Genomic DNA, 8,743 nt, shown 5'->3' on the forward strand with positions numbered 1-8,743 from the left:
AAAGTTCAAGTGTGGGGGTTCCTTGTAAGAAAAATTATCTTTGCTCCAGATCGGTATGAGCCTTACTTTTAGCCAAGGTTGGGATTTATTTATTCTGAATTTTGAGTGTTTATTCAATGCAAACACTCACGAGACACAACTCGTCCACTAGGGGTGACCTAGGGATTTAAAGGCTTGTTGCACATGCTAAGTGCAACCGTGATTCCTACGAAAGTGAGTTAGGTTTTTTGTTTTTATTCTTTTTCTTTTTGTTTTGCTCGAGGACTAGTAAAGTCTAAGTGTGGGGGAATTCTGATGAGCACATTTATGTGTGAAATCTAGGGTAATAAAACATGTATTTTATATATTTAGAATGGAGCTACCATGGGTTTTACTCTCTTTATGCAGGTTTTGTATTTTAAAGACTTTAAGTATTATCGGGCGTCATATCTCTCCAACAACAACTACCTAGTGTAGTTGGTGAGCTATGGTGTGTAAAATTCCCTTGCTCACCAGGAGGTCTCAAGTTCGAATCTCATGGTTGTCTTTTTATTAGAGAATTTTGTTGAAGATTTCATACTTTTCACTCACTTAAAGCACTAAGGGCATGGAGGGGATTTTCACATCAAATTAGATGCACAAAAAATCATGGGAGGGGTTTCCTGCGTAAGAAGAGAAAAAAAAAAAGGAAAGAAAAAAATTTTTTTAGAGAATTTTGTTGAAGATTTCCTACTTTTCACTCACTTAAAGCACTAAGGGCATGGAGGAGATTTTCACATCAAATTAGAAGCAAGGAAAATCGTGGGAGGGGTTTCCTGCGCAAGAAAAAAAAAAAAAAGAAAGAAAAAAAGGGGAGAAATAAATATTGTCCAAATCTTCTCTCTTCTCTCTCCTCACATCAACACCAAAAGATTGTCTAAATCACACAAAACAAAAAGGAAAATCATCCCTTGGAGGGAGAAAAAGAAGAGACAAATAAATTAAAAAAAAAGGAAAGAAAATAAGCAACAAAAAAAAAAATTATAGGAAATTTCTCTAGGTTTATTTCTCTCTTCTCTCTCCTCCACCTTAGCACTTTTGGTCTCAAAAGATCCCATTACCAATTATGGGTTTCTCCCTTTAGGAAAGAGAAATTTGTTGCCCTACCTCCCCATTCCCTATAAATACAACTCATGCAAGAGGAGGGGACAATTCATTCTTCTTTTAGGGTTTTTTTTTTAGTTGCTCTATCTCTTTCTCTAGCTCTAGTTATAGGTTTATGCTTTAAACACTTTTATAAGTTCTTTTTATTCAATTAATGCAAGCACTTTTGTTTTTGATTCAGTCTTTTATTTTTATTATTTAAGCAATTCAAGTTGTAATTTTCAAGTTCTAGTTCTAGGCTTAGTTCTAGGTGACAAGAACAAATTATAAATCATGTCTTTCAAATTCAAATTTTTTTTTTTAGATTTGTTTTCTCTAGTACTAGAAATTTCAGATTTGATTTATTCCAGATCTGGTTTTTAGTACTGGTAGTATCTCAAATCGATCAAGTTTTCAGTTCAAGGGTTGAAGTTCAAGTAAGTAGACTCCTTCAATAGTCTTCTCTCGCCCCTCTCATCCCCTCTTCTTACTACCCTTTCTTTCTTAATTTAGGATTTTATTTTCGGTCGTTACATTATTGCTATCCCTTTCCCCCAAGGTTCATGGCTAGTGTATGTGTTGGTTTTGCCCCTCCTAGCCATAAAACCATCAATTTATTACTTTTATTTTAATTGTCTCCCTTTCCCTAAAGCCAAGTAGAGTAACCCTTGTAAAAATGACTCTCTGGTCAAGGAGGGAAGCTCATATTATGATGCATCCCTCGAGCTAAGTAGAGAAACCTACTTGTGAGTCTCTCTCTAGCTTTATCCCCTTTCTTTTATTTCAGCATTTTTTTTCCTTTATTATTTTTTTTAATTGCATGGGTTGTTTATTTTTAGTTATTTATTTATTTAATTTTAATTACGTGGCTTGTGTCTTTAAATTCTTAAATGGCGAATGGTTAGGTCGTTATTTTAGATACATATGTTTAGGACAGTAAGTAGAATTAGATCACAACCATTAATCAGTTCACTTTCGTATTATTAAAAGAAAAAAAAATAAAGTGGTTGCTCTCCCTGTGTTCGACCTGTAGCTACACTGATCCGTACGTTTGCGGTTGCATTTTAAAATTTTAAACAACATGGGATGCAAATTCTTCCTCATCCTCATCAATCACGAACCTAGGAGGAGCCTTAGGCACTACGGAGGTTCCCCTTGGTGTAGCTACCCTGGGCCGCTCTGGTTGTGAACCAGAGAGGAACAGAATCTACCCTTATTGGGTTTCAAATCACATTCTCATTCTGAATAGGGATGGAGTCAGCCCTAGATGGGTTTCTAATCTCTTGTAAGATCTATACCAAATTTCTTTTAAACTCGGCCATTTTGGCTTGCATTGCTTCTAAGGGGTGAACCCATACTGGTTTTGGTGTATCACCATTGACTGGGTCTCTAACGAATGGTTCCATTCTAATTGAGTTCTGACTATCTGATGAAAATTTGTCTGAAAGGGATGATATTAGACTTAAGCGAGTCAACCAGTTACCCTCATGAGTCCCCACGCATGACGGGAAATCTTTTGGAAGTGGGATCACCCTTGATCCACCATGAACGTTCGATTTCAGATTTTATTTATTTATTTTGTTTTTTATATTTATTTTTTTTGCATTTTATTTATTTATGTATTATTATTATTTTTTTGCATTCAAATGTTTCACACAAAGTTAATTAGTGTGATGATAAAGATTTAACCATAACTTGAGTCATCAGTTAAACCCATATCACGGCACTCGAAAACAACATAGTGATCTCGGTGAAAGGTATTCTTATAAGATATTCTATGTCATCGGGTTTTGCTCCTTATGATTTATCCCACATTGATGATTATTTTCCCTAGATTTTTATGGAGTGTGCCTCCTTAATGATTTGGCACCCCGTACGATTTGATGGGAATCAAACTAGAATTATACATATTGAACCATCGAGATGTCATTCTTACTTTCAAGAAAGAATCCTTAATCGACAACCCACTGGAGAGAGCATATTCCCGATGACTCGAATATATCATAAGAACACTCCAACCTAGATTTCAAAAAAATCTATTTAGTTAGCTTGTGGCGTTCCTAAGGGTTTTTCATATATTTCCTACATGATGCAAAGATGCAGTGGATGCAATAGAACCGAACTGGCTATCCTTGACAGGATCTATATACTGAAGGTACGTGATCCTTTTATATATCTGAGGGTAGCTGTCAAGGGTGTAGCATCAATGCCGAATACTCGTGACTACACACGAGGTTAGACAATTAACCACGGGGGTGGATGGAACCATGCTATGAGTGGGTGCAAAAGTGTAATGCAAAAGTACCACCATTCGATCTTAGAATGCCATAAAGTGTATGGACCTCCCCGAGGGTGCTAGCATAATAGCAGTCATCCTCGCCGTGCGATTGTACTTAAAGTATTCTTGTATAGGAAGAAGCTATCATGTGATCTTACAATACTTAGTATGTCATGCATGGACCTCCCCGAGGGTGCTGGCATGATAGGGAGTATCCTCGCCACATGATTTCACTTCAAGCGCGATGCATGATGTGGTTAGTGCATACAATTACAAGCATGAGTTAGACAAACATGTTTTTATACAAATATAAAGGGGAACATTCTTACATTTGATGGTAGCATCTAATATTGGATATAATATTGGAAGTTTGACAATATTCCCTAGTGGAGTCGCTACTATAAGGGTAATAGATGTCGGGGGGTTAAAGTGTCCGCACATCTGTAGCCCCACACCACCGTATCACCGCTCAAGATAATACGTGGGGGCCTATTTCATGAATAACTCATTCCCTATTTGTTAGGTGATTTTTTCAATAAACTAATCTGATGGACAATTTGAGGATGGGTAATCATAAAATTTTGGAGTCACCACCTAGGTTTAGGGCCTAGGATCCGAGTTGTGGACCTGTTCTGTAGGAATGGACCCGAGATTGACTCAGTCTAGTCCAGAGATTTAGGATAAGAGTCAGGTTGTGAATTTGGGAAGGTGTTAGGCACCCGGTTTACCTGTTTGAAACGATTTTCCAATTAGATGCATAAATTCAAATATTCCTTAGCACATTTTAATCCACATGTATGAATAAACATTTAATATACAACATTATACAAGCACTATATCAAATAAAATATCTATGTTATGACTACTGTATTAGGAAATTATTCCCGACCTTGATCCCTATTTCTGATCAAGAGGGGTGGGCCCCAGTTGATGCGTATGTGATTCTGATGAAGGCTCCTGACTCAGGTGGGAATAATCTAGGCCACTTGCTTTTCTTCTTTGGAGAATCTAGGCCTTCGATGATATTTCAAAACTTTAGCATGTCTCTCAAGGACCTTAAGAAAATTTGGCAGAATTTTGACGTGCGGAAGTAAAAGACGAACCTACTTGGGTAGAACTTCGACGTGCAGAAGCGAAAGTCTGACTCACTCGGGAAGAACTTCAGGCATAGGTCAAACGTCGAGTTAGGACCACCTGGTTAGGCTAAAAAAGGTAAGAGTTGGTGGTTGGGTGAAAGAGGATACCAAAAATGGCAAGGGAGACTGCTGCTTTAGGAAGGGACTATTCCTTTCACACTAGGCTCTCTCAAACCAAAATGGGGGGATCACTCCAAATTCCTTTCACACTCTAAAAGTGGAAAAGAAAAGGGACCCTATTTATAGGCATTCAGACAAAATTTGGTGAGGCTGCCAAAAATGAAAAATTCTTTGGCAGATCCATCACCTAAAAAAGGTAACATTTCATGGGCTTGGTCAATCTTTGGTCACTTTTCAAAAGGAATTTGGCGGGCCTTCCAAAATTTGGCAGGTCCGTTACTCAAAAAGGTAATTTTTCACGGCCCTGATCAATTTTAGGTAATTTTTCTAAGAGGAATTTTAGCTGATCAATTCCAGGCCATATTTTAAGAGGAAATTTGGCAGGCCCACAAGTAATCTGGCGAGTTTGGAGAGAAATCTGGAAAAAATTAGCCAATCGATCCATGTTTTGACTTTCAAGAGTGATTACAGGAGATCCGATGGTCCCATTTTTGAGTGCGATATATCTTTAGAATCATATTTTTGAGCATTATCCGACAACATGAGTTTCGAGTTCCTTTTTTGCTCATAAAAATTCAAGATCAGCAAAGAAGGGTCTTCTGCCCTGTTGCAAGCTGGATTTTTTTCCTACAATCCTTTTTCATGTCGTTCCTGCACCATTAGAGGGTACTTAGAATTGATTCATTAATATTTAACATGTTAATATCATGTGCCACGAGATCGGGTCCAAAATTGATCCTGGCCTGGATTAGGTTTTCGAGCTGAATTAGGGTTTGGGGATGAACTTGGGTTTTGGGATGGATTAGGGTTTTGGGCTGACCATCAAGTCTCGAGTTACTACCGGTGTCTAGATCAGAAAAAAGGACTAGATTCTCTTCTAATGTAAAGCACAAACCTTGATCGTTCCCTATTCGTCATCCTTGTTGGGGTGGGTGGAAAAATTAGGTGTCTGTAGTTGTATGCTTATGTAGGAGGGAAAAGTCACTGCTGATGCTTCCCGACCATCAAGACTCAAGTTACTGCCAGTGTCTAGATTAGCAAAAAAGGACTAGATTATCTTTTGATGTAGAGCACAAACCTTGATCATTCCCTATTCGTCATCCTTGACGGGGTGGGTGGCAAAATTGGGTGTCTGCAGTTGTGTGCTTATATATGAAGGAAAAGTCACTGCTTATGCTTCCCGATAGTTGAAGGACTGTGAGAAGAACTACCCTACCCATGTTTGGAGTTAGCAGCCATGATCTTTGCCTTAAAGATCTGGCAAAACTACCTGTATAGTGAGAAGAGTGAGATATACAGTGACCACAAGAGCCGAAAGTATTTTTTCACCCAGAAAGAACTCAACACATGAGACAAAAGTGATGGTTATAACTAATTAAGGATTATGACTGCAATATCCACAATCATCCAAGAAAGGCTTATATAGTAGCTGATGCCCTTAGCAGGAAATCACAGGCCCTGACTCTTTTGTCATTGACAACCAATGAGCATCTGATTGAAAAGGCCAAAAAGTTTGACTAGGATTTACTAGTGGAAGGTGTCACCTTGTCACTATCAGCATTGGTGGTGCAACCTGCTCTTGTGAATTGGATCACTGTAGCCCAGACTACTGATGTAGAGCTACAGAAGTTAGCAATTGACATAAAGGAAGGAAAGAAAAAAGACTTGGATTTTACCCTAACTGGTGAAGGAATCCTCAAATTTAGAGGAAGGTTGTGTGTGCCTGAGGACGATAAGTTGAGAGACACTATTTTGAGAGAAACACACAACTCTCTTAACTCCATACACCCTGGCAGCACCAAGATGTACAAGGACCTTGGGGGTTCCTACCAGTGGAAGGGAATGAATGATGTAGCCACTCATGTATCCAGGTGCCTCACTTGTCAGCAAGTCAAGGCTAAGAGACAGAGACCCCATGGGTTACTACAGTCACTAACCACCCCAGATTGGAAATGGGAGAACATCACCATGGACTTTGTTACTGGCTTGCCCTGCACTAATAAGGGCACAAATGCTATTTGGGTGATTGTTGATCGCTTAACCAAAGTAGCTCATTTGATGAAAATTACTTTCTCCATGGACAAGCTAGCCAAGTTGTATGTTAACAACATAGTTCTTCTTCATGGTAGTTAGCATTGTCTTTTATTAGGATCCCAGATTTACTTTTAAATTTTGGGGATGCATATAGAAGGATATGGGTACACAGCTGAACTTCAGTACAATGTTCAATTCACAGACTGATGGGAAACTAGAAAGGATAATTCAGACCTCGGAGGATATACTCAGGGCTTGTTTTCTTGATATGATCTATAGTTGGGATGAGCACATCTCACTTATGAGTTCTCCTACAACAATAGCTACTAAGATACCATTGGTATGTATCCATTGGAAGCACAATATGGTAAGAAATTCCAGATGCACTCTATTAGGACAAGGTTCATGAGTGGTATATCTTGGACCCAGACTTGATACATGCCACCAGTGAAAAAGTTGGTGTGATTAGAGAAAGAATAAAGATAGCTCAGTCTAAACAGAAAATTTATGTTGACGTTAGGAAAAAAATATGGAGCTCGAAGTTAGAGAGAACATATTCCTTATAATCTGCCCAACTAAGGTGGTGATGCATTTTGGCAAGAAAGGGAAGCTAAGTCCACGTTTTATGGGGCCATATGAAGTATGAGCCCAGATCTGGTTAGTGGCATATAGGATAGTACAACTACTATAATTGGATAGTATGTATGATGTATTCCACATATTGAAGCTAAGAAAATAAATCCCCAACGCAAATCATATCCTGACTTACATACCATGTAAATTGAATAGTAATTTTTCCTACGTGGAGTAGCTAGAGAAGATTATCGACCGGAAGGAGCACACCCTCTGTAATCGTACTGTTTCCTTCATTAAGGTACAACGGATGAACCATCCAAAACAAAAAGCATCATGGGAGCGAGGGGATGAGATGAAGAAGAAATATCCCGAATTATTCTACTTACTAGGTATGCTAAATTTTGAGAACGAATTCTTGTAAAGTGGGGGAATGTTAATCCAGTCAAATTTAAAATTTTGTAATATGTCTTGTGTCAAATGTTGATTGCAATAGTGATTTTTGAATGGTGGAAATCTCCTATTTTGAGGGAAAGGATGACCATACCTATTAGCCCAAGGCTTAGCTGTCAAATTAGAAGGGATTCAAACCTTCCAAGCCTAAGCGGTGAGCGACCTAACAACTCCTCACTCAACCCCCCTTGTGTGGTGAAAACAACATAGAAAGACATTGCACATATCCTAGGATACCCTCTTAAGGATTGACATAAAGGGGGATGAAAACAAATAAGTGCAGCAATTGTACATACCAATGGCAACACCCAACCGGTTGGACAGTCTCCTACTGGTGGACATCAACCGGTGGGCCTTACTGTACTAAACTTCCTTCTTTGCCCATGGAACCTGTTACGGGGCATCATGGCCAACTCCACCCATGCTCCAACAACATATGGAACCTATCCACTTGACTTACAAACTTTTTGGGTCCATGGTGGTGAGTCCACGTGATCTGATACTGACTTAAGCCATTTTGGTCCTAGCTCAGTGCACAAGCAAATGGTCATTAAGGCCTTTACCTGTATAAGGTGGAAATGAGCTTTGGAGCTCATTTCTCACCTAGGAAAAACGTGGGAGAGGAAGAGAAAGGAGGAGAAAATGAAGGAGAAGAAGAAGGAAGTAGGGGGAGGCCCCTAGTTGTCCCAATTGTTGTTGGTTACCTTCGAAGGTAAGGATACACCTTCCCCAACCCCATTCCTTCTCCGTTTTAATTTTGGGTAGGTAGTGGACTAAGGATTTTCTAGGTTGGAGGGGTAGACTTCAACCCGATGACTTCCGATAGTCAGGGTAGTGTGCATTGCACTCTCCCATATGTTTCCCAAGCTCAAAGTGAGCTACCTGAGCATCGGGGTCATTTTGACCCAAATAGGGAAGTTGTTTTCAACCATTTATTTGGTGGAAATGCAATGAATCGGATTTGAATAAATGGTGGGAAGACACTCTACGATCTCCTTGGAACAATATCCGATAATCAGACCCAACAGTAGAGTCCTATGAAGTTGTT

Source organism: Macadamia integrifolia, chromosome 8 (assembly GCF_013358625.1).
Source record: "Macadamia integrifolia cultivar HAES 741 chromosome 8, SCU_Mint_v3, whole genome shotgun sequence".
Taxonomy (NCBI): domain Eukaryota; kingdom Viridiplantae; phylum Streptophyta; class Magnoliopsida; order Proteales; family Proteaceae; genus Macadamia; species Macadamia integrifolia.